We start from the raw sequence: 24,870 nt of genomic DNA, 5'->3' as shown, positions 1-24,870 counted from the left end.
CCCATTTTATACACTGGAAAACCATGTCACAGGCAGTTCATACAAGTACTGTGAAGAAGACTCCAGTATTTCTTAGATACTGATGGAAGACCATATACTCTGTGCTGAGACTGCAATGTAGAGGAGTTATATTTAAAAAAAAATAAATAAATTGAAAGACATAAAGCAGGCTTCTAAGATCTTTGTAGTTGAACAAAAGTGGAGAAAATTATTATGCAAAAGTGGTGGGGCAAACAGTGTGCTTGGCTGAGCACAAAGGGACATTGGGATTGGGTTAGGATCAGCATTTTCAAGAATGCCTTGTGTATTAGTTCTACTATGCAAATGCAAGTAATGTGTGTAGGAGCAAAGGCATATAGTCAGGTTCTCTGGATCCAGCTGCATCCCCAAGGAGGTGACAACACCTGGACTATGATTTGATAGAGCCTCAACAGTCAGTGGAGAAGAAACCCTGTTTTCTCCATTTGAACCAAGGTAGTGGACTTTGCACTGAAGCAGATGCCTCAGAGCAGAAACATCACTGAAGAGCAATGTAGATTCTGAAAAGAAAACAGTTGCAAGCAGCTGCAGAGCAGTGATTTCCTGCAACAGTGAGGCCCTTTGGAAAGCAGATATGTGCATCGATCTTCATTTGCACTGAGATGTAGGCTCTACTTGGCCATCACTTCGAAAGGTGACAGCCTAGGCCTCCAGACATATGAGACCTGTGCAAAATGTATCTGGATTGTTTTGTATTTATTGTGTGAATCTTTATGAAAACTTCTGATAAATTTTACTTTTAAAAGGGAGATTTTTTTAAATTAATAACACTTGTTCTTTGGTAACAAATTAAAAAGATAAAACAGATGTGACATGCTTGATAACTACAAAGGGAAGAAGTATTTTCTTTCATTGCTCTGGGATACTGTTATTATCTCTGTGTATAAAATGAAGTTCAAATGATTGTGAGAAGATGTCTGCATCCACCATCCTTCTTCCTGAGTACCTTTACCTAACGTAATGTGCAGACTCCCGCAAATAACAAAACTTAGCAAGAGAAAAGGAGGTGGACAGATTCAAGTGTTATTTTGACTGGGAACATCTGGAAAACAGAAGATCATATTCTACAGCCTTTTCTTTTGATTGATTGCTGGAAATTATTTAAAACGCTGAAGCAATGGAGGAAGTCTGATACAAGAGATGAAAAAAATACCCTGTATTTGCAGTAGCTTCACTGGTTAGTTGCCATTTTTAAGCCCTGGGACTTAGGCTGAGTAGCAAAAAGAACATTGCAGTTATCATTACTTAGAGGAAAATGTATTTCATTCACAGGTAAGTGTTAGACAGCTTCTTTGCACAATACACCTGCAAAAACTGTTGGTTTTGTCAGCCTACATGGCAGTTCAAGCCCTTCTACTTCCACATGGCTCTTCATAATGGCAATCTGTATTGTCTGCACATTCCTCTCATGCAGGAGCCTCCAGCACTGTGACAATTAAATTCCTAGCCACAGAGAAATTAAGGTGAGGAAACTTCATTATATGTTTTCATTTGTGAAGCAACTGAAAATAAATGTGCTTTTTATTATTCCCAAAACAATTGATTTGGTTTAAAGGGTCTGTTTTCAGAGAAGTCTCCAAGCCTATCTGTGGTGGAAATCATAAGGTCTACTTGCAAAGCATGGCTATCACATGCTGTGCTGCACAAACAGCAATAATAGTATGAAAGGCAGAGAGGAAAAAGCCTTCAAATTAATCTTTTAAGTATGTAACTTAATAGCACATGCATAACTACTTCGAGTTGGAAGATAAACCAGATATTTCCCTAATGAGCTTAGTGGGACATAGAGATGGCTATTCTGCCTTTGGAAATGACCAGAAAGCAATTGTTTATCTCTGGAGTCAAACGTGAGCTTCTCTTGGCACCACAAAGCTCTGAGTGAGATTTTGGGTTTGTGCCACATCTCCAGCACATGCCTGTGACAGCGATCCCGGAGTCACGTCTCCCTCCGGCAGAGACGGCGATGGCTCAGCTGCCTTCAGGAAAACCCCTGGGTGACCTTAATGTGGGGAATGAATGTTCCTCGGAATAAACAGTTTGCAAAAAGAGGCTGCTAATAGTGAAACCTCAAAGGCTCTTGCACAACTTCAGAAGGAGGAAACGGGCGCTTTTGATTTTTCCCAGCTTTGAGTCTTCTGGGAGGAATGCAACAAAGGAGCTGTTGACATCCACGCTCTGAGTGCCTCATGACGTACTCCTGTTGGGAAAAAAATTATGCTCCTAGGTTTCTTAGCTGAACTTTTGAAGCTTTTTATAGCTGGTAGAATTTGTCTTATGTGAGCCTAGTTAGAGAGAGACTACTGTATCAAATCTGCTAGTGGCTAAATAGCTCAAAGGAGATGCCTCCACACTTCATCTTGACGCAAAAGTTTAAAATCCTCTGTTGTTTCTGCTGCAGAAGCAATGATTTTTGTGTCTCAGGTGTAGCTACTGTTCAATAAATATTATCATTTTTCATCTGTCATCTCAGACAACAAAACCTGTGCACAGGGAGTTTGCTTTCAGGTTTGGTGCTGCTGCAATTTATAGACCGTGGCCCCATTTCAAGCAGCAGCCAGACACCTCTCTCAGGGAGGCCAGAGGGACTCACACTTATGCACAAGAGCTTCCTTAACTGGGGCAGACAAACAGTAGGGTACTTGTTGTTAAAAGCTTTTGAACACATAATCACCACATCTTATCCCAGCGAACTCTGATTATAATTATAGGAGGGAGGAAATGACAAACAGAGGCTTTGACACAAATGTGTGGGCCAAGAAAAGAGGAAGAAAGAGAAGCGAGGATGAAATTGGTGTGCAGCCTTTGGGAGGCTCATGCAATTATTCATCAGGTGGGAAGAGAAGGGAAGGGAAGGAGGTGGAGATGAAAAAAAGTAGAGAGCCAGGCTTTGCTGTCATGAGCTTAAGAAAATGATGAGAAGACTGGGCTCAAGCCTGCCAAAGTCAAGGGGAAGCTTGCCATTAGTTCTAGCTGCTTTGCAGCAGGCTTTATTACCCTCATCTTTGCTTCCAAATCCCTGTCTGAAATGCTTCTGGTCAGTCCTCGAAATCAGCTTTTGGGGTGTTCCTCAAGCCTTTTGCCTGTGCATCCCTTGAAAGCACAGCAGCATCTGCCTGCCATCTTCCATGTGACATCCTGTCTTGGGACACACAAGGCTGCAGGGAACTAACGGGGTTTTTATTAACATTTTTACAGGCATCAGAGAAAAGAACCATTCAGACCATCCAGTCCGTTGTACCATCCTGATGGTAATGAAGGCATTACTGCATTTCCCCACTGCCCCACCTTCTAGGAGACTACAGTGCAGCTGTAAACCAGCTGTGCTTCATTTGCACTCAGAAACAGAGCCCTTTTGTCTGCTTCAACTGTTATTTACCGTCTTTTCTTCCACTCTTCCTCCCTTCTCCTTCTCCGCCTACTTTTGGCTCTTTACAGGCAAAGTAGTTGCTGGAAGACAGGTTCACACTCTGAAATCTGCAATTCACTGGGACTTAGCATCTATCCCGAGAATATTAAATGTAAGGCAGCTTTCCCTATATGTCATATGAAGTGAAATGACAAATGACTCCTGTTGAGTGGGTACAAAAGGGTGGCGTGTTGCTGCCCTGGCTGCAGTTTCATTGGAAATAATGGATTTCTCCCAGAGCTTGAAGCACTTGGCAGAAACCCTGATCTCTTGACGTACCAAAGCAAGTTTGTCAGTCAACCATGACTGGTCTGCAGACTCCAGATTTAAAATCATTTCCACCAGACACCTAGAGATGCCATGTTGATCACTGAAGACAGATGTTCCAGTTCTAGAACCTGTAGGGCATCTCCACTGTTGCAGTGGGGGGTGGAGGGGAGGAAAAAATCCACATTTCTTATTTTATCCATAAATCAAGGACAAAGCTGAGTCAGACAACAAGCACCTTTTCTAAGGCAAGATACTGAAATGGAAATAGAGAGACCGATTCTTCAAATGCTAGTGGGAAGGTTTGCGGTGAGCATCTCCATCAACACCATTGGGAGCACTGGGAGCAGCAGGCTGCTTCTCTCACTTTAGTCCAGCATAATTTCCCCCACATTCCAAAGTCAACTTTGTTTACAAAAAACCCCAAAGGTTTCGATGCAAGTACCAAAACAGCAGGAACAGATGAACCACTTCTAATGCATGGATAAAACGAAGATAGTGACATACTGCTTTCATGTATTCCCTACTCCCCTAACCCAATGCATAGGGAACTGTATCCACCCAACAAACAGCAGAATTAATCCATTTCTTAAATGACTTTTCAAGTACAGCGTTGTGACCACAAATCCCAAAAGAGATTTGGTACAGCCCAAATTCCTGGTGTGCAGCTACAGTAAAACAATGAAGTGACATATTTTACAGTGGTTTAGGTCACTTTTCCTCTGACTTGTGCAATTTTGGCAGAGGTGGAAGTAGCATTGCAGGCTGCTAAGGGGCAGCTGCTTTCAGTGTTTTTTTAAGAGCCAAGGTTTTCTTCTTGGCCGAACAAATACTGAGCTGGCAGTGATATTTCAGTAACTAGTGCCATCCAGTGGCCCATAAAGAATGCCATAGGGTATTTCCACATCCTCAGGGAACACTAACACGTTGCATTTTTCAAGCGAAATAAGGCCATTCTGAAAATACATGATCAAAAAAGAGAAGTGAAAGTCTTGAATTTTTTGAGAGGTCCCTTTATTTTTGTTATTATTATTTTAAGCACTATGAGGATGGGCCCACTTGCAAAAAGGGGTTCAGTCCTTGGCTGTCTTTAGTTCCAGTTTGGTGCTCTCTGAACAAACTCAGAAATCAGTCCAGCTGTCCTATGTTGCAGACTGTTAATCATTTTTCTCAGCATTTAAAGCAGGTTATCAGGGAGTAATTCTGCTCATATTAAATATATACATATATATATATATATATATATATAAAAGCAGATACTGCATTGTATTACAGATGAACAGTAATTATGCAATTTAGCAAAATCACTTTTCTGGCAGCTTGTATGTGTTTATTCATGCATCCACATTTCAGAAGTTTATTGGGCTAGCTGATAATACTTGGAAAAAAACGAACAAACAAGACAGAACAGACAAGACCTTATTCAAGTAAGGGAAATGGAAGCAGTAAACTTCCGGCTACCTATAAACTGTTGCTCTGAGTTTCATTGCTCAGACAAATACCAAAAAGGAATTTCAGTGTAAGTAGAAGGATTATAGTGTAGGCAACTTGGAAAACTAACAGGTGCTGTAAAATTTGCTGTCTTGGTCATTTCTTCTTTTGCTGTTCTTACACATGATGTTCTGTTCTTACATGCAATGTTCTATGTCTTACATGCTGTTCTTCAGGGGTGATGTGTGTTTGTCCACGGGTACTTTCTTCTCTTAGTAAGTTTTATGAGGGTAGGGAGTTTTTTGAGGACCAGGAGGAGGGATGGATTCAGGAAAAATACTATTTTGGGATGTGACTCATAAAATAGATGTTTGTAAGCCAAGTGTATTTCCCAGCCTTTTTTTCTATACAGAAGGTTTTGCTCTTGAAAGTGCTTTTATGTTCCCCACCTTATGGTTTCCAAAACTTGAAGGACCTTGAACACGAAAGACTTAACACAACATAGGGATCTATTGTGCTGAGCAGAGCAGGAGCATGATTTTTTGCCTGTGGAAATTTCGAATCAGTCTTCCAGATTGCTGCTGAAAATTGCGGCTCACAAAATGCCTTCCAGGAAGAATTTGAGCTGCATGATCTATAGACTACCCAGCTTCAACCATAGCTAGCTACAGAAAAACAAACAGCTGTCTTCCAGCAAAATACAGACCTGAGGCACAAACTTGGCAATGGGATTAAAGTGAGGATACACTCAACCACAGTCCAGCCCTTGATTGCCTCACACAAACAAAATAAATTGTTGGTAACAAATAGAAAACATGCATTGCAGAGACCTTTGCCCTGTGCTGGCTTGGATGTGATGATTCTTGTGACATTAATATGAATAGGTAGATTCACTGTTTGTGTCCCTGTCTAGAATATGGTATTTTTATAAAAACATATTTCCAGTTCGCAGAAGAGTGCTAAAAATAGTAGAAGTGCTAAAGCAACAGCGGGAAGCAGACTCTATGCATCGTAATTTAAAAATCCAATCTAGTTAACTACATTGGCTCCTAAAGAATAATAATGTGGGGAGGGACTCACAAGAAATTATGCATGTTGCTTTTATGTATGTATTATATTTGTTAAGGATGAAACACAATCTTATCTGCAAGGAACAGCATAACATTGTGCAGCTCCAAAGGCAGATCAGAAAAGAAATCGTAGCTCCAGGAACCAGAATCTCTTTTAAGTTTCCTATTTTAGGAGCTCAGATGCTCACACTGATCCCTCTTTGGAGTTCAAATTCCCTGCACCGCTGATACCTCAGGGTATTTCCCTTCAGCCATGCTGCTGCGTGATGAAAAGAGTTCAGTATGGTTCCCAGCAGCTCTTCTCACCTTGTGCAACTTCCCAAGGCATGAATAGCTTGTGCAAAGAAGTAGAGAACCGCCCTCAAGCATTTGCCCTTAACTTCAGAATCATGACAGTCTGTCTAGGTATCATCTGGAGCTCAGTGACAAGTTGTGCTATGGGGAGCTCAGTGACAAGTTGTGCTATGGACTATGTTCCTGCTCCAGGGCAGTGACATGCTCCAGCTGTTCCTACCAGCCACTCTGCCAGAATAACCTCCTGTAATTTGGGCCTGGAAGACTGAGCCAAAGGAGCCAGTAATAACAAAGTGGGTATTGCATTGCTCTGGATTCTCTCTTGGCTTTTTGTCATTGAAGTAGAAGCTCCTGAAGAAAAGGGGCAGATTATGAGAAGCAAACTATATATTCTGCAGGTGGCAATGAAGATCCTGCTGTGTTCTAGCCGCCTGTAACCCTTCTGCATAGTTGTTGTAGTCAAATGATTGACTGAGAATGTGCTTTGCAGAGTTCTGCTAAATAATTCCTTTTATTTCACAAGCAAGGCCATAAGGACAGTGCTTAACATATTAATGGACAAAGAGGTAATGTAAGGGAGCATGTGTGGTTGTGTAGGGTTACTTGCACCCAAAGAAACATTCTAGGAAAGGTCTTACTTTTTTAAGTAACATTGCTGAGCTCATGCTTACCACAGTACAGAGCAGATCTCAGGCCTAAAGGCAGCTGGTAGAAGAGCAGTGGTTTCCTAACCTTTGGTTGAAAATCTTGTATTCTGTCTTTTGTGAGGTTTTTTTTTCCTTCTTTCCACAAAAGTACTCTGTTCCATAGTGGTCAGTGGTGGTTTGGAGTGTTTCTGCACACCACAGAGCTGAAAAGGAAGACATTTATTTAAGTCACTAGGTTTTACTGTTTGTCGTTTTTTGGTTGGTTCTCCCTCCCCTCCCCGCCCACCCCCCGAGCAGAAACGTGAGCCAGATGTTATTTATGTAGAGATATCTCCAGAAGGAGCTCCTAGATATGATGACACTAACAGCTCTTCTACCATCTGGCAAAAGTAAACTCAAAACTCTTGCCCTCTCCAGGCTCTCCTTTCAGGTGATGTGTAGTACTAGCCTAAACTACAAATTGTGTTTTGCCCTACTTAGCACTAGCCAGGGAAACATAACGATTTAGATTTTATTTTTACTAGCAAAAGCTATGTGGAAGAATGTTTGAGTTTGGGTTTCTTGGAGGGTGGCAAGGGGTCGAGTCATTTTCTTCCCACCAAGCCCAGACCAAGAAAGTATGGACACCTGCTGATGAAATGCTTTCTCCTCTAGGGACACCCAGCAATTTGCCACTTCAGACAAATATTATGAAGGAGCTTGTGATATTAGTGACTGTTACCAACATGATGCAGCCCCCAGACATGCTCATGGAAGTCCAATTTGTAAGCTGTTGTAGGTGGTCTGCTGGCAAAAAGGTTATGCAGGTCTACTTCTCCCCATCCCTTCTTGGCAACAGGGAGTTTTGTACATCTGATTTTCAGAGGACTGTGGAGAGCACAGATAGAGTGGCTTGAACTGATCAATAACACCTCGCCTTCAGGCTGCATCATTCACCTCGCAGAGCAACCTGCTCAGCAGTGAACTCATCGTGAACCTTATTCATGCTGGAGCACTTCTGTAAATTGGTCCTTGCTTGCTTGAGTGGAGGAATACCTAGGAAACTCCTGGCATTTCAGGGACAGAAGCTTGCAGTTCAGTAGCATCACTACTAGCAGTCTTGCTGTGATCTGATTTTAGTGGCAGTGCACATGCTCTGTCAAGCAAAATGCAGCTTGCTGGAAGAGCTTAGTTGTTCCCTCTTTGTGGTATGTAGCTAGTCTTACAGCTTGTCATTTTTAACAGCTTAATTGCTGTGAATTTAGTCTACAGACAGGGAAAATGTATGCTTTCTAGGGTCTGCATAGAGGTTTGATTTTGCAAGCAAGCTGACCCTTGTCAAAAGTGGACTGCAGATGGTTTCAGTGGTACAGGAGGCAGATGCTTGCCAGATTAGTGAGGTAGTCTGTAACGTTTGTTCTGGTGCACTGGAAGAGCATGCACTGCAGATGTGCAAACAGTGACCTCATTCTGTTTGTATTAAAGACAGTGGGTGAAGCCATTTGAAAATCCCAGTGATAATATCCTTGAAATACTACTGTTTTCTTTAACAGTTATACCATTACTTAGAGATTGCTGGAGTGTCAAACTACTGTCCTTCAACAGAAAAAAAAAAAAAAAGAGCTTATAAATCCTGAGCAGGTCTTTGTGGAAAATAATTTCTCTCTATTCTTATGAGCCATCACCTCAGGAATGTTTTCTGCTGACAGAAAACATCTTGATTTCATCAGTGTCCATCTATAGTGCTGCAGACATGGTTAAGATTTAAAGACAAACACTATATACTCCTCCTTGAGCTTCCACTGTGCTTGTATGCACATAATGAAATGTGACAGGGGGAAAACTCGGGTGTATTCTGTTTGTTTCTTCCTGGAGGAACACAATGTTATATCTCTGCAATATACCTGTCCAAGGATTTGAGCCACAAAAATTCACAACATTACAGGTTCTGATCCATCTGGGCTCAGGATTTGGGAATCCATTTGGTTTGCACAGTGGTAAGGTCCAGCTGCAAGACTGATGCTGCCATAATGTAACAACCCCAGGCAGAAAAGAGTACCTCTTTATGTTAGATTTTGTGCAAATATAGAACAGAGAGACTATATCTGCCATGAGGGGCTTGCAAACTAAATAGTTTCCCGTCTCTGGCAGTGAAGCAGTTGGAAGCCTCATCGAGATAGAGGGGGTTGTGCTGTTTCTGCTATGGATTTAGAGATCTAAAGAGGCCACCAAAGAAACAGCATTGAGTGGCAGTGGTCGAGGATGGAAGTGCTTTTTTTCTTTTTAAATGACTTTACAAAAAGCTAATATTTTAATGACCTATACACTGTCTAGAACCCAAGCCTGGTTTGCAAAACTCTGTCCAATGAAAAAAATAAAATACCTTTCTAACCTGACCTTGCCAAGGCTTCTAAGTCCTCTTTCATCTGAACTATTTGTTCCCCTCCTGTGTGGAGCCTTGCAGCCAAGAGCGATGCTGCTCTGAGCTGTGGGAACTGGCTTTCCTACAGAGTTCAGCAGCTCCTGCCTAAGCAGGATGACTGGTGCACTAACCGTGAAAAACCTCTCTTGGATTCCTGCATTGTGAGGAATAACTGAATTGCATATCACTCAAGTGCTAATGCACAGAAGAGGGGGATTTTTCATTCCTTCTTCTATACCTGGAAATAAATTCCCAGCGCTCTTCACAGACTCTCCTGTCATCCCTCAAAAAGCACTCGGTATGTTTCTTCTTGGTGGAACTTGGATGTTTGTTTGACATCCCCTCCTGCAGGTTTCTGCAAAGACATCCAAGTCACCTGTGTACAGAATCATACCCAAGCTTGTCATTGTATCTCTCATCCTCTGCAATGATCCAGCTTTGCAGGTAGTGGCACCGCCATCAAACTGTAGGTAGCTTTGTATGGAAGATATAAGTTTGGTGAAGATCCAGCAGTTTTCTTGAAAATGTGAAGACATTAAAAACACTGTGTCTTTCTCAGCACAGCCTGTTTTAACTTAGTTTGAAGCAAATAAAAATATGAGTTTTGATTCTCACCTTACTCTGGCAGATGTCCCCCATTAGGTATGTGGGGAACTGTTGTGACTCAGCCTCTCTCCTTTTTGCTCTTCCTCTAGCTGAAAAAAGATTCAATATGAGCACTGTACTAATGTAACAGAGTATCTTTGAGGAGGTTTGCCAGTAAGGTGCCCAGAAATTATATATATCTGCTCAAAGCTGGTGAAGTCAGCCTTGCTAAGGCAAAGCAAGTGTTGTCTCAGAAGCTGTGGAGCAGCCTGGCCAACATATGCAGATCCCATTAAATGTATTTTATAGAGCAAGGTAGCCTTTTGTTCCCCAAATTTATCACCATGCTGTTACATGCAGACAACACAGAAGATGGTGGTTGATTTAGTTTAGCACAAGTGCGAAGTAAATACCATGCTGAACTCAGTGACAAAGTGACCTTACGCTAGGGTGTGAAAGGCAGGTACTTGAATTTACATGGTATTTTCCATCCCTCTTGGCCAACATCCTTCAACATCTTTTGCCTTTTGAGCATGTTTCTGAAGGTCTTTCCATTTAAAAGGTCAGAGATCTCCCTTGTAGATGTCTTTTAGGCTGAGAGAGAGGCGGTGGGGTGAGCTCCTCTCAGCTCGCTGCTCCACTGCACTATGGCTTCAACAGCACAACCAGCTTAGGACATCAGACCTTCACTTCTTCTACAGGTTCCTGCAGGAGATCAGAATGCACAAACCATATAAACCTGCCCACAAGCTGTATTTTGCACCTTAATTTGAGAGCTGAGTAAAGATAAATACACATTTCACAGATACCTGAATGAAAACAGGTCCATCACCAGGGACTCCTACAGAGACATGCGGAGCAACAGGATGAAAACAGCAGCAGATGACGACTATTCGCTGACTTTCTGTTGCCTAAATCCTTAGAGGTGACTAAGATACTCATCTTAAAAAAAAAAAGAACCCTGAAGGAAGGGTGAAAATCCTTCTGGGGCAGATACAGATAAGGATCTGACCTTTGAGAAAGCTCGGGTGTGAAAAATACGTGTCCTGTACATCAGGATGGAGTAACGACAGGAGGAAGAAATACTATGACTTTTGGTAGGGGACCCATTTGCAGTTGCATCCTCTCCCTGCTTCAGCTTCCTGGAAGGAATTGCTGCAACGATATGTTTCCAAGATAACAGAAGAGCAAAACTGACAGAAATGTTCATGGAAGGAGGAGAGAAGCTCTTTTAAAACGTGAGGTTATAAAGTAACAAGACCTCCTTAGTGCAGAGGTCTCCAGGAGACCCAGGCAAAAACAGAGGAGTTGCAGAGGAGCAGTTCAACAGTACCCATGTGGTGTATTGTGGGGGTTCAGGAGAAGAGTCCATGTTACCCTGACTGGAGGAGACAGGCAGGAAGAGGCAGGAATCAACACACGTCCCTGAAGCCTCTTCTGATATCTGCACATTCAGGGGGTTTTGCGCACTGTTTGCTGTTTAATAAGCCATTCAAATGGTTCACAGTATCATAAACCTGACAGGTGTGACAGCTAAGTGTGAAAATCATTTACACTGTACAGGCTTTGCTGCCTAAAACCCCCACACACCCTAAACAGCTGTGTAGACAAACCTCCACGAACCACACAGCAGTCGTATCAGTCACTGAGATGACCTTGCAGCTGTGAATTCCCAGATACAGCATCTGGGATGCAAATCACAAGGAAACCTAGGCAGCTTTCTGAAGGGAGGGGAACCTTCAACGGCACGGCAGAAATTTTACCATTTATAAATGAATCTAGGTTCTGGAGCCGAGCACCAAAGCAGTCAGATCCAGACTATGTTTTCTTGTTCCAATGCCACAAGTCTCCTCCATCAGTCTAGCAGACTGACTGTCCTCTGCATCCTGCCAAAAGTAACTGTGACCTGCAGCAGTGAGCACCCTGCCTTGAGGATCTGTAGCTAACTCATCCCTGGAGAGCCAAGCAGGTACGTGTTGAAGCCTTCATGTGCTTACCCGTTCCTCTTTAATTAAGGTGATATGCTGGTGGTAAGAAGCTGCTGTGGGGTCTGTTCATAGTGCTGGGACCAGGGTAGTCTCTGCCTTTGATGGGGCATGGAGAAGGCTGGCAGATGATTGTGTTATGCAATCTGTAGCATAATATCCCAACTGTTCCTGTTCATGAAGAAAGCGTTGAGGTGCCTGACCTAAAGGAATGACATAGCAGTAATACCTCCCGCATACTGCTAAGGTTCAGTGTTGAGGCATGTGATCCTACACCTGCCAGATTAAATAAGCTTTCCAAAAGTAAACTGGTTGGAAATGAAGCCAGTTCTTTTATGTGCTGCATAGGCAAGATGCCAGAGCCTAGGCTGGGTAGGATTTTTAGCATACCTAGATAACACACTGAGCACACTTTTTTGCCAAGCACATAGATGTGTCCACCCTCTCAGTCATGACCATGTTCATCACTTATGGTCTCGGTTCTCTCTATGGGATCATGTTGGAGTAACATGACTCGCTTCATGAACTGGAGAAGAGGCAGGGATGGCATGTCCAGTAGCCCCATCAGGCTCTGGGACTCAGCAAGGAGTTTCCCTCTAACTGAAGAGGAGCACTGGTGCCCTCTCAGACTTGTGTGGGTCTTCATATGGTGCAAATGTATTGGATCTTCAAGACTGGTCAGAAAGCAAAAGGAACTCAGCCCCTCACAGCCTCTTTAGAAAGAAAGGGAAACAGCCAGAACAGTGATTTGTGAACTGGTGTATCATTTTCATTAGCATCACCACTTTGAAAGGGTACTGAGAGCTGGAATGTAGCAAGCCTCAGGCACTCAATTGCATCCCTGTGTGTTTATCTCCCTTTAGTGTAAAACCAGGTAGTCTTTCCCTTCCTGAATGCAAAGGTTGGGACTCAAACACACCAGGCACTGCAACATACGTCAACAGATCTTCAAGCATCAGACAATGTGAGTACCCTCAGCTCACAACCAGCACTGGACAAAAGCTTAAAGAAAGGGTTTTGAGCTAGTAATCTTATCTTGCAAATGACATGAAGCACTTTCCAGCAGCAGAGGAGCCCTGTACATTACAGCTGCCAAGCACAGCCCTGTGACACTGTAAGATCCAGAGTGGAGCCATACAGGTCAGCTCCAAAAGCCTCGGTGTCAGCAGGCAAGCTGCCACCCTCACAAGAGAAGGGAGGAAGCCTCAGTAAAAAACCATTTTGATGCGAGGCATTGAGACTCTGAAATAATTGGCTAATCCAGCCAAACTGTAAGGATTAAAACACAAAGCCCAGCTCTATGTGTTAATTCCTTCAATTTGTGTCTTTTCTACCACTGCTTTGAAAATAACAAGCAAAAAGCTGGATGTGATTCAAATACCAAAATTAGCACCAATGTTGTCCCTTATGGGTCCTGGCAATTGCTTTGTGCTGACCAACCAGACCAGTTTGTTCCTTTTTCAGTGCAGAAAATCTAATTTTTTCTTCCCGCTTAATATGCTGTGTTCTGGGGAAGTTTAAGATTCTTGAAGTGGGAACATATCCACTTCATATGTGCATATGTCCGTCATATGTGCAATTAAACTTGATGAAGAGAGAAAACAAATTCTGCCGAAATCACAGTCTTGGTGATTCTGATCTAAGTTCTCACGAAGTCAAAAATAACAGATAGAGATCCTCACCAGCCACTGGCTTAGGGGAAACCAGCATTAGGAATCATAGCTTCAACTTGAATGTCTTGACTTTAAAATTTTGTAATTTATTTTCCATTTCTTAATGCAAGAGTTAGAAATTTCTTAATGGCTGTCATAATGTTACAATCAGAACCTGCTTTGTAGGTCAAGATCAGCCTTGTGTAGGTGTTTCCTTGCACATTCGGCATCTTGCTGCAGAGATGTCTCCCCAAGATTTACAACATCTTGTTTGGCAGCATGAAGAGATATTTAAGGAGTGTATGGGGCGTGAGGGTAAAAAAGAAACATGCACTTTCCTTTGGAGCTGTGGAAATGTGATTAAGCCCATACAGGCGAAATCCAGTCTTTCTCCTTTTAAGCAGAAAACAGTGAAAGGATATATACTGAACAGCATGTGTTTAAACCGAGGCAAATTAGTGGCAATGTGAGAGTAGGGAGAGTTAATGAACTGGTTTTCTACAAAGTCTACTTAGCCTATAGAAAACTCCTTGTATATTTATATGAATGAAAACTTAGATCAAAATCTACTTAACATTCTTTAACCAAAATATATTTTTAAGAAAAATACAGGAAAGAAAATAGTTTGCTAGCTGAAGGCACTGGATTTTCCATCTACCTCAGACTGCAGTAGAACAAGGTCAGTGCTAGCAAGCTACACACATGGTCTTCGAGGTTAACTGTAGTAGACACTAGGTAATAAATTTCATCTGCCTGTCACTTATGGCTGTTTTTAAGGGTTATCCAGAATAATGGATGAATCTGTCTGTTTCATGATTTATACTAGTTATGTTCTTTGTATAGTCTTTTGAGTACTTCCCAGAAATAATTTATGCCATGGAGAAGTTGGTCCTGAGCTCTTACCCTTTTTCAGAGTTAATGTAAAAACTTGGAAGTTTTGGAAGAAATGTTGATATGGAGTTAATAAGGTGTGGAAATCTGGCAGTCATAGCACATCTGTTTGATTCACTGTTGCATCTCACAGGAAAGATACTCAGACTCCAATGTCCCTGGTCACCTGTCAACAGGTATTTATGCGCCTGACACCCTTGATGAAATTGTAAATGCATAGGAAATTGCAGCTTTATTCCTGTTAGTGATGAAAGCGAAGCAGCACCTATGAGTCTCAGCTGGTGTTCAGTTTCATTTCAGGCTTGGGAGGGAAAAAGGAAAGTCAACTAAACCTTTTCGTACTTCAAGGACTCATTACGGTGGTGTCCCATGGGTTGTGTTAGACCTGAAACACTGCTTCCTGTTACCTGGCAGCATTCAGTGAAAGGAGGATATTGCAGGTAAAATCTTGGTTGCATCAAGGTGGGGATGTTTGCCCCTGTAAAGTGGGAATTTCCCCATGGGATATCAGGGGAACCATGTTTTCTCCTAAAAGAATTATCCTTCACCATCTGAATGAGACATTTTTCCATTGTGTCTCCTTTCAAAAATGCTAATGAGGGAGTTTTTCAAAAGGAAATTCCTTCCTGCATTCATCACTTTTCATTAAGAGCCGTTGTTCTGGGAGCAGTGCCATCCTTTTATTTGTTGTGTGAGATGCATGGTGATTTTAATTAAGCGGTCATTGTCTGTGTGCATCATGGTGGTTGCATTCAGTGACCACGGAACTATAATTATAAGTGTACCGGGCAGCTGAAGCTTCGCTGCGAGCCCTTGGCAGATTGTTGTTTTCACCAGAGAAGAATGTTTCTCCTCTTGGACAACTTTGTCCTGCATAGCCTCAGGTATGACATTGGCAGCAGGCTTGTGGCAGCCATGAAATGTTCATACTCAGAAACCCTGAGTAGGACTTAATCCCACATTGCTCCATAAGGGTGAATTCTTCCTTTGGCATCCTAAACACACAGGATGACTGTTATGGATCTCTTGCTTGAACCCTGAGTTGTGGGCAATGCACATGTGGATGCAGACCTACTCTATTTTCTTTAGCAGGCCAGCACAGGAGAAACCTGTCCTTTGACATCATGCAAAGGTAGCCTGAGTGTTAGGTGAAATGGAGAAAATCCATTTTGCTAGTATATTTTCCCTTTCTGAGTAAGAATGGTAATTCTGCATGAAAGTTACAGAATCTGCAAAAGGGGCTGCAGAGCAGAAATGTTTGTTCCTTTACCAAGTTTGCTCCTTTACTGGTTTGTTACAGGGAGCTGTATCTCTTTCAGACCACCCTGTTCTTGTACCCAAGCAACTGATTTCTCTGACACTCACTACTAGAGAAAAGGGGTGCAAGGCTGCAGTGAAAGCAGGTGTATTCCTGGCCTGAGGGGATTTTCTTTCTTCACGCTTATAGTTCAGTGCTCCACAATTGATTCTGCCCTCCCATTAACAGGAGCCTGTTTGATATATGGGGAACAAAGCATTTTCATAACTTCCAGGCTGTTCTGCTTTCTTCCTCAACAGGGTTGTCCCCTGTGAACTAAGTCTATTTTGTGCTCAAAACCAACATGCTAAGGTATTTCTTGCGTGCTCTGGCAAGCTGTCCATTTAATGGAAATCAACAATCTCCAGTTTAAACTGGTTTCACAAGAGAGGAATTGAAATCATTAACTGTTCACCTTGTCTCCAATCTCACCTGTTTCCTGCTGTGCATACAACTGTGGAAAGAGAAAGCATGAGGAAGAGAGCTAAACCCAGCCCTTATCTTTTAGGTGGGTTTTACCTGCTCACCTCAGGCATTTATCTGCTACACCTGTGTGACTGGGAACTCCTGTTGTTCATTTCTAAATATCCCATCTGCTTGTTGCTTTGAATGATGGTGTCACGGAGGCACCCCAAGGTTAGTTTAAGGGACAACAGGGTCCAAAATAACTTTTATTAAACCAGTGAGAAACAGGGTTTTAGCACTCCAAAAGTGACTTAAATACAGGTTCGGATATCAGCTGAGGAAAATTATTAAGGGGCAGCAACTAATACAACAGGCGGTCCACACAGTGCATGCACGTGGCTTCACCAAAACAATGCTGGAGCCGTCCCTGAGTCCCGGAGAAGTACACACTTGCCTTAACACGGTGTGGGATTATTTTAAAGAGATACACGTACCCGTAGTGAGTACAGGAAGTGTACACTCGCGATTCTGCGAGGGTTAATTTACTTACACCTGCAAATGTGCACAGAATATTACACACGCTTATGGGGAAGCATGGGAGGAAAATACACCTGCGATTATGCAAGGATTAATTTTACACGTGCTCATATTGAGCACGGAAAGTTACACGTGCTCATATTGAGCACAGAAAGTTACACGTGCATATGTGCACGGAAAGTATAAATATACTCGCAATCCTGCGAGAAGTTTTACTCACAGCCGTGGTGGCGAGGCAAGCACAGTCTCCATCCCGGGGAGGGGGGCTCTCAGCGGCAGCATCTTGTTCGTGCTCCGAGAAACCCGCGACAATAGGCGGAGTCTCAACGAGAATCCCATTTTTATACTGGCTGATCAGATCTGACTGTAGGCATTCTAGAAGCTTCTCTGCACCCCCACACTGGCTGTGGGTGCCCCTGAAGCCTCCAGACATCCCCCACACTGGCCACAGGCACCCAGCAGCTCCCTGGCGCCTCGGCACTCCCTTCTCCTAATGGCCCTGGCCAGGGTGCTCTGAGGCCAAACAAAAGAGCTGTTAGCCTCAAGTAGCAGAGAGAGAGGGAGATGTGCCTATTCCTTCCATACTGAAGGAGGGAGGGGGAGAGAGGGGGGTTTGCATTCTGCCACCGATGGAAATAGCTCTGTCATAAGATACGTGAGTATATGGAAGATACACAGAAAGCATTGCAGTGGCCTCTTGTACTCCTGCTGTCCCTGCATTCCACCTAGAGCTTTCCAATGTGCAATTTGCTTTGTTCAGATATGGAGAGGGTCCAGCAAGATGAGCCACCATGGTCCTAGGCACTTAGGACATTCAAAATCATGAATCTATGCTGTATGTAATGAGCCTCCTGCAAAGGGAGACTGTAAGAGTGAAAAAGGATGGCAGTTTCTCAGATGCTTCATAGGAGCACAGGGTGCAGTTTCCTTAAGTTCGGAAGCTAGATTCCAGTATACCAACACAGGGAAATTGTCCCTGGCTCGTGTTTTAAGTGAAACAAAGCTTAGCCAGCTGGCTACAGGTTTCAGGGGACTGGGACAGAGGAGGTCTTACAGGAAAGCAAAGGAGCAAAGCCAATAGCTCACATTTATGTGGTGTTGATGGTGTCACTGCAGAGAAAAGTGGATCTCAGAAACAAACTCTGGTTCTCCTGGGAGCAGAGTAGGAGAAGAGCTACAGGAGGAGTCATCTCCCACAATTTGAAACGACACATATTTCTCAGTACTCAAAACAGGAGACCAGACAAGCCTCCAGCTTGCAATTACGGAGCTGTGTGGCTACCCCTAACAACAAGATTTTCACCGAGCACAGTCATGCCAGTGCATGTGGTGATTTAGTTTGATACACTTGACAGGACGGTAAGCTCCACCTTCTTGTACTGGCAGCAGGTAATGGAAGTGGGCATCGATGATCCAAAGGGAGCAAGCATCCTGCTACCAGTCTTTGACGTGTTTATTCTGCCGTAACAGTGATTCTGCTTTGGTTCTGCGTCCTGCCTCTTCTGGTGTTGTGATTTCCATTGTATGCGCTTTTATAACAGCGGAAAACATTTGGAACTGCATTTTGCAAAGTGCTGTCAGTACTGGGCTACATCATTGCAACTGGTAGGGATGGCTGCTGTCAGGAGAGTTTCACACTCTTCAAACACAGCAGGAAAATAAAAGAATTGACCAGACAGGAATGAAGCAGGTGGGGGAAAGAGAAAAAAAAAAAATGAAAAAAACAACAACGAAAAAGGCTGGGGAAAATATATTTTTAAAAAGGAAAAAAAAAAAAAAAAGATGGGTGAATAATTAGCCTCATGTCTTAATATTTTCTTTCCTGTGAGCAGAGGAAACACATTTACACATTTGGCTTCACTTCTGAAATCTATGAAGTCGCCATAGTGAAGATGGTCATTTAAAGTACCATCCTGTGGAAATTTTAATTTTCTATGAAGACCAGTTTCTTCAGATTATGCTAACTACAGGTTGAAACTGTTAGCAAAACCCAGGTGCTCCTTCTCCCCAGGAGTTATGGATGCCCCTGAACTGGCAACAGAAAAATCAGGTGTCAGCAGCTCTTTTGCTTGTTTGTTTCTTCACTTGCTGCCCTTAAAATGTGTGAGCTTTAAATAAGTAGGGATTAATATCTGCCAACTGTGCAGAGTGGAGAAATTAATGTCTTGCTGAAGAAATTCATGTGATTCTCTGATGACAATTCTTTGTAACTGTTTTCCTTGCTTTGAAACAGGCTATAATTTTCCTCCACATGTACCATTTTGAGGTGCATTTGTTTTGTATTGACATGACAGACAGGAGTTCACTCTTTTTCACCCGCTCCCCCATGTCCAGCTGGACACTTGCTTGGCATGCAGAATGAAGCCAACAGGAAGCTTATTCACTGGAACTACCGGTGGTAACTCCTCCAGTGTCATGCTGCCCATCTCTTCAAACCTCACAAGTTGCCCATCAGGTTTGTTGAGCAGGGGATTTTTTTTGGTTTTCCCGTCATGTTCTTCTGGATATCTCCACCATAAACCTCAGCCTGGTATCAGATCTGGGCATGTGTTTTCCCAGGGAGGTCGATTAAACAGTGTTTAGTTTCTGTGCTGCTCCATGAAGTGCTTTCCGCATGTCTGAGCTGGCTTTAAACCAAATAAATCACGTGCTTCTACCTGTGCAAGGGGAGCAGAGGGCTTTGGCAAGGCCTTACTGCCTGGAGGATTTACATGGCTTTAGACGTGCATGTTTCTCCGCAAACAGTTATGACTCTGTGAACTGAATAACCTTTGTATCACTTCCCTTACTGTGCAGGCAGATTTCTGAATGACAAAAATGATTTTGTAATGGAAAATTGAAGTCCTCTGTGACTGCAGTGTCACAGAAAAGCATTTTGGTGTAACTTGTTTTTTTCAAGGTCTTATGTTTGCTTTGGTGTTATTTTTTTTCTTGTTGGTTTGTGGTTGTTTGGGTTTTTTTGACTGGAATGGTTTGACAAGTCTGACACTAGATCGTGGGTTATTTTGATCAAACGTAACATGTGATTCAGGCAAAAATCCTGCACCCCTTCTCTCAGGAATGAAAAATCAGTGTTGTCAAGATGAACAGGAGGGAAGGAAGAGCATACAGAAACTTTGCAAACACCTTCAGACCTATCTGTGGTTGAGGGGCCTCCTAACCCAGAGGTATTGTCAGTTTGTCAGGATATTCCTTCCCTCTGGCTGTACCCAGGCTCCCCGGGGACCCCCATCACCCTCTGGCTCAGCATCCCGAGACAGGGACTTCCACAGCAGAGCCATGCCTTGGCTTCAAACCTGCCATATCTGCTTTCACTTGATGCCCTTTTTTTTTCTTACAGAGGAAGACAGAGTGAGCAGTAGACACTCTCTGGTTGTCTCCATGCCACCTCTCATGATTTTAGAGATCTCCATGTTGTCCTCCTGACACCTTCCTCTCTTCCAAATCTCTTACCAATTGTCTGATATATTTGGTTTTGTTTTTTAAAAACAGAAAAGGGGACACCTTTACCATTAAGCAGCAATTACTTCCTTTCTGAAATCAAGTTTCTTGAAAAAAGAAATAAAATGTATGCTTTCCATCTTGAACATCCACAAGTGAAGGTCTGAGTACAATTCTCTTTTTTCATTGAACAGATTTCAGGATGTGAGTAACCTTACCATTTGACCTATGTTCTTTTTCCCATCATTTGAGTCTGTAAGTAAAAAAAAATAAAAACAACAACAACAACCAAAAAAAAACAAAACAAAACAAAAAAAACCCACAACAACAAGTACTTCAAGTACTTTTGCTTATGTTTTCCTATTATTTTTAGTGAAGGGAGGGATGTAATGTTTGAATCTTATTTTTCTTATTAATAACCCAAATATTCAGAGTGCCCTGGATATACATCCTAAATGGTACTCCTCTACCATTTTGGAAAGGTAGCTCTCCACAACAAGTATCTCTATTCTTACAAAAGTAGCACACCTCAAATAGATACATACAAGTCTTTTCATTTAAGCCTAACGCATTCACAGCAAAGCTGGCTTCAGGGCCCGTCTTCTCCACCTCTTTTCGAACTGGTTTCTGAGATTGCTTCATGTCCTGCAAAAATAAAAACCAACACTTGGTGTCTATGGAATTGCTTCAAAGAACCGGGTGTGCACATGTTCTGCATCCTAGTCATACCTCCTTCAAAAGGTGCAGGAATAGTACAAATCTGGTCATCTCACTCAAACACCCTCCTTGCTCCTGCTTCCCCACTATGGCTGGAGATCTGCGTATCCTTGCCTGGGGAGGACATCAAGGATGTCCTTGAGGGTCACTTCTTGGAGGTGATTAGTGTTAATTACTAGCTGGAGCAATGATGGATTACTCCCTGCATTGCAGAAAAGAAAGAGGACATACATTTCACTGACGCTGTCTGGAGTGAACCTGTTTAAAGCAAGCACTTTATTTTTGTCATGCCAGAACCCTTAGTAAATCAGTAACTTAACAGGCGTACTTGGAAAAAAGGTATCTACATGTAGTTGAACAAAATAATGGGGAACATTTCCTTGCTTCAACACAGAAAAGTGTCTTAATGAATGTCCATGTGTAAGAATATGCTTTACATCCCGATGTTTTCAGTAAAATTTTGAATCAGGGGCCTGCTTAAGTGGGTGCTTGTTTCATCTACTGAATGTGTAAAATCCTTGACATTCTGATTTTGGTGAGATTTTTATCAGCCAGTCCAGTTTTCTACCACATTTTTTCAGAACACACCCATATAAAGCAGGAACACATAGAGTCAACAACCTTCAGTGACTGGGAGAAACCTAAACTGAATGTGGTCTAGTGACCTGATGGTTAAACATCCTGATAGCTAATTACCAATGCTGTGACTCATGCAATATTCAGAGAAAAATAAATACTTTTGCTGTCATACTCCTCAGCCATAGCTGTGATGCAAAATCAGAGGGCAGAGGCTGACTGAAAGCCAGTAAAATGGCAATGTGAGCAATATTCCAATTTAACTCCACAGAAGCCCACTAGTTATTAAGTAGTTCAAGTATTTTAGTGCCTTCTGTGTTACTGCCTACAGGGAAAATACTCTAAGTGCTTTCTCTTTCTCACAAAGATAAGACGTTTCCATCTATGTTTTATAAAGCTGTCTTGTCGCATCCATTATAAGGCATGACACAACCAGCCAGAGGAGGTATTGTCATGATTTCCATCATATATATGTATAAAAACATATGTATTTATATACACACATAAAAATGTAGGTCAGTTACTGTGAAGACGTAGGTGCCTTATGCTGGCCTATGGACTCTCATATGTGGGGTGTTAATGTCAGCACGTGTTAAATCCAAATATTCTGTCATCTTGCCAGCCTGACACAAACAGGGCAGAATTATCCATATTCTGAGAATATTAGGCCATCAACTGGAACAGCTTTTAGAACTACTTTATTCTGGTGCATGGCTGACCAGATAGTTGAGGAAATAGCAAAGAACAAATTCTGTTTTTCAGTCTCCAAAGTACACTGTTAATATTGCAGAATGGAGAAAATGGTAAGAGAGAGCCCTGGACAACATCGGGGTTTTTTAGCCCCTGAGCCATGCAATGTGCTGTTCCATTAAAAAATGCAAAGGGGAGATAAGAATTGGAAAAGTGATAGGATAGATGATCCACAGACTATTAATTTTATATAAAGACAGATTTTTAAAAGTACATGCATGAATTTTATATGTGTGTGCACACAAATGCAAACTTGTCCTCTGCATGCACAGAGAAATGAGATGTCAAGTTTTCTGCTGAAGACAGGCACCTTTTGTGACATTTTAGTTATCCAAAAAGCCAATTATCCTATTCCAAAACAACTTCAGCAGAATATATTTCTTCAGCAGTAATATTTTTCTTCAGCAGTAATATTCTTACGTTCTTCAGACAGTGAAGTGTGTGTGTGTGTGTGTGTGTGTGTATGTAGATACAGATATGTACAAACAATCAGCATGTAAGTGTTCAGTATATTACAGAACTGCTTGACAAATTCATCATTTGACTACGTTGCCTGTTTGGGGTTGATTATTTCAGCCTTCCCATCACTGTTCTGATGGATCACTCTTCAGTATGGTGGTTCAGGCAGTTATCTAGCTCCATGTTTTGCTTTGTTTTGAGTGAGCCTGGCATTAAAAAAAAAAAAAAAAAGAATCTTGATCTTGATCTTCCCCATAAATGTAGTGCTTTCACTCAAAATTCCCTGGTTTGAAGTCCAATATAAACACAATTAATTTCTGCATAGGCAGCATCTAATGATATGCCCTTTGAAGATGAGGCATGAAGGTTTGAAATCCCTGAAAAATGGAGGATTCCCAGAGCAGCAGTAGGGCACCTAGAAATGGGACAGAAATTACTTTGGGGATTTAAAGAATCCCCAAATGTCTTTAAGTCCAACCTTACAGCTAATGAAATATTTAAATAACAAAAACATGCTTTCGCCAGAAGGGAATAAAAACTGTTGTTCCCGTAAAAACTGAGGCTGGTACACTTATTTCACTGCCTACATTTACTATTCAGTGTTTCTGTCTTGGCTGCAAAAATGAGAAAATATTTCCCAAAGAGGGAACTTGGTCCTGGCTGGGGATGGTGAGGAGAAATGCTCCTTGCAAGGTGCAGAAGACTGATGGAAGGAAGTCGGGGCAGTCTTTGTGAACAACAGGTTGACTATGATTCAGCAATGTGGCCTTGTGGCCAAGAAGGCCAAGGACAAGGAATTATTGAAGGGATTCCAGCAGCAGGCTGTGAAGATGATCAGAGGCCCAGAGCATCTTTCTTATAAGGAGAGACTGAGGGAGCTGGGTCTGTTCAGCCTGGAAAAGAGAAGGCTGAGAGGGGATGCTGATACTGATGCTGATGAATATCTCAAGGGTGGATGTCAGGAGGATGGGACCAGACTCCTTTCTGTGGTGCCCAATGACAGGATGAGGGGCAACGGTCACAGATTGAAACATAGGAGGTTCCATCTAAATGTGAGGAGAAACTTCTTTACTTTGAGGGTGCCAGAGCCCTGGAACAGGCTGCCCAGAGAGGTTGTGGAGTCTCCTCTGGAGACATTCCTGTGTGCCTGGACACATTCCTGTGTGATCTGCTCTGGTGAACCTGCTGTAGCAGGTTGGTTGGACTGGATGATCTCCAGAGGTCCCTTCCAACCCAAACCATTCTGTGATTCTGTGAAAACAGTGGATCCTTCATAAGAGGAAGGTGTAGCACAGGAGTAAAGCAGGTTATTCTCCTCTTGGAACACCTGAGAGAACCTGCTGCCTGCTGAAGGGAGAACCCTGGGCCCGAGTGAGTGGCCACGTTCATGATCATGACCATGAAAACCCTCTGCTGTGGAAATATCTGTGCTGTCCTTGGTGCCACCAAGGACTAGCCACCAGCTGCTAGTCTGTGCTGGTGGCTTGAATTTTAAGCAAAACCAGCTGGGGGTTATCTGTCCCATATTCTTTGCAGGTAAACCGCATGCAGTCTGGCTGAAACACCTTCTCCTCATGGAGCCCAGGGAAAGCTTTGCCACCAGCCTCACTGGGGAAAAACACTCTCTGCAGCCTGGCTCCCTTCCTCCGTGATGCCACCCACATCTTTCATGTCGCCCTTACTGTCACACAATTACACCACCAATCCGTGTTTTTTGCCCCAGCATCTCAAACACAAAAGCACATCTTTGTCCCTTTAACTTCTCTCTCTGCTGTTATGCCTGTTTTCTCCCCTCCTCTGGGACTGTGCACTCTGTTGCTGCTCCGGCTGCCGGGAGCAGGCGAGGAGAATTTCTCCTGCTGGCGAAGCGACCGGCTCATCTGGGGCTGGTGTCTTCCCAGGACGCTGCTGTTTGCATACCAGCAGGCAGAGGAGCAGGTGAAATGGGACTGGTGAAATCTGTATAGATGCGTTCAACTGCTTGCATGCTCTTACGAATCCGCTACCCTTAAAGCCTCCG

The 24,870-nt window shown here is 42.8% G+C and overlaps 1 protein-coding gene across 2 annotated transcripts in view; it reads left to right on the top strand.

Annotated features, from left to right (window-relative positions):
- LOC308051645 (paralemmin-1-like) overlaps window positions 1-24,870 on the top strand; it is a gene marked incomplete at both ends in the record, with an annotated part of 123,585 nt that overhangs the window by 21,147 nt on the left and 77,568 nt on the right. The gene's annotated exons all lie outside the window — the stretch shown is intronic.

The sequence above is a fragment of the Nesoenas mayeri genome, assembly GCF_963082525.1.
Source record: "Nesoenas mayeri genome assembly, chromosome: Z".
NCBI classification, from domain to species: domain Eukaryota; kingdom Metazoa; phylum Chordata; class Aves; order Columbiformes; family Columbidae; genus Nesoenas; species Nesoenas mayeri.
Note: the sequence above shows the minus strand (reverse complement) of the source record. Positions and strands in the feature narration are given on the sequence as shown.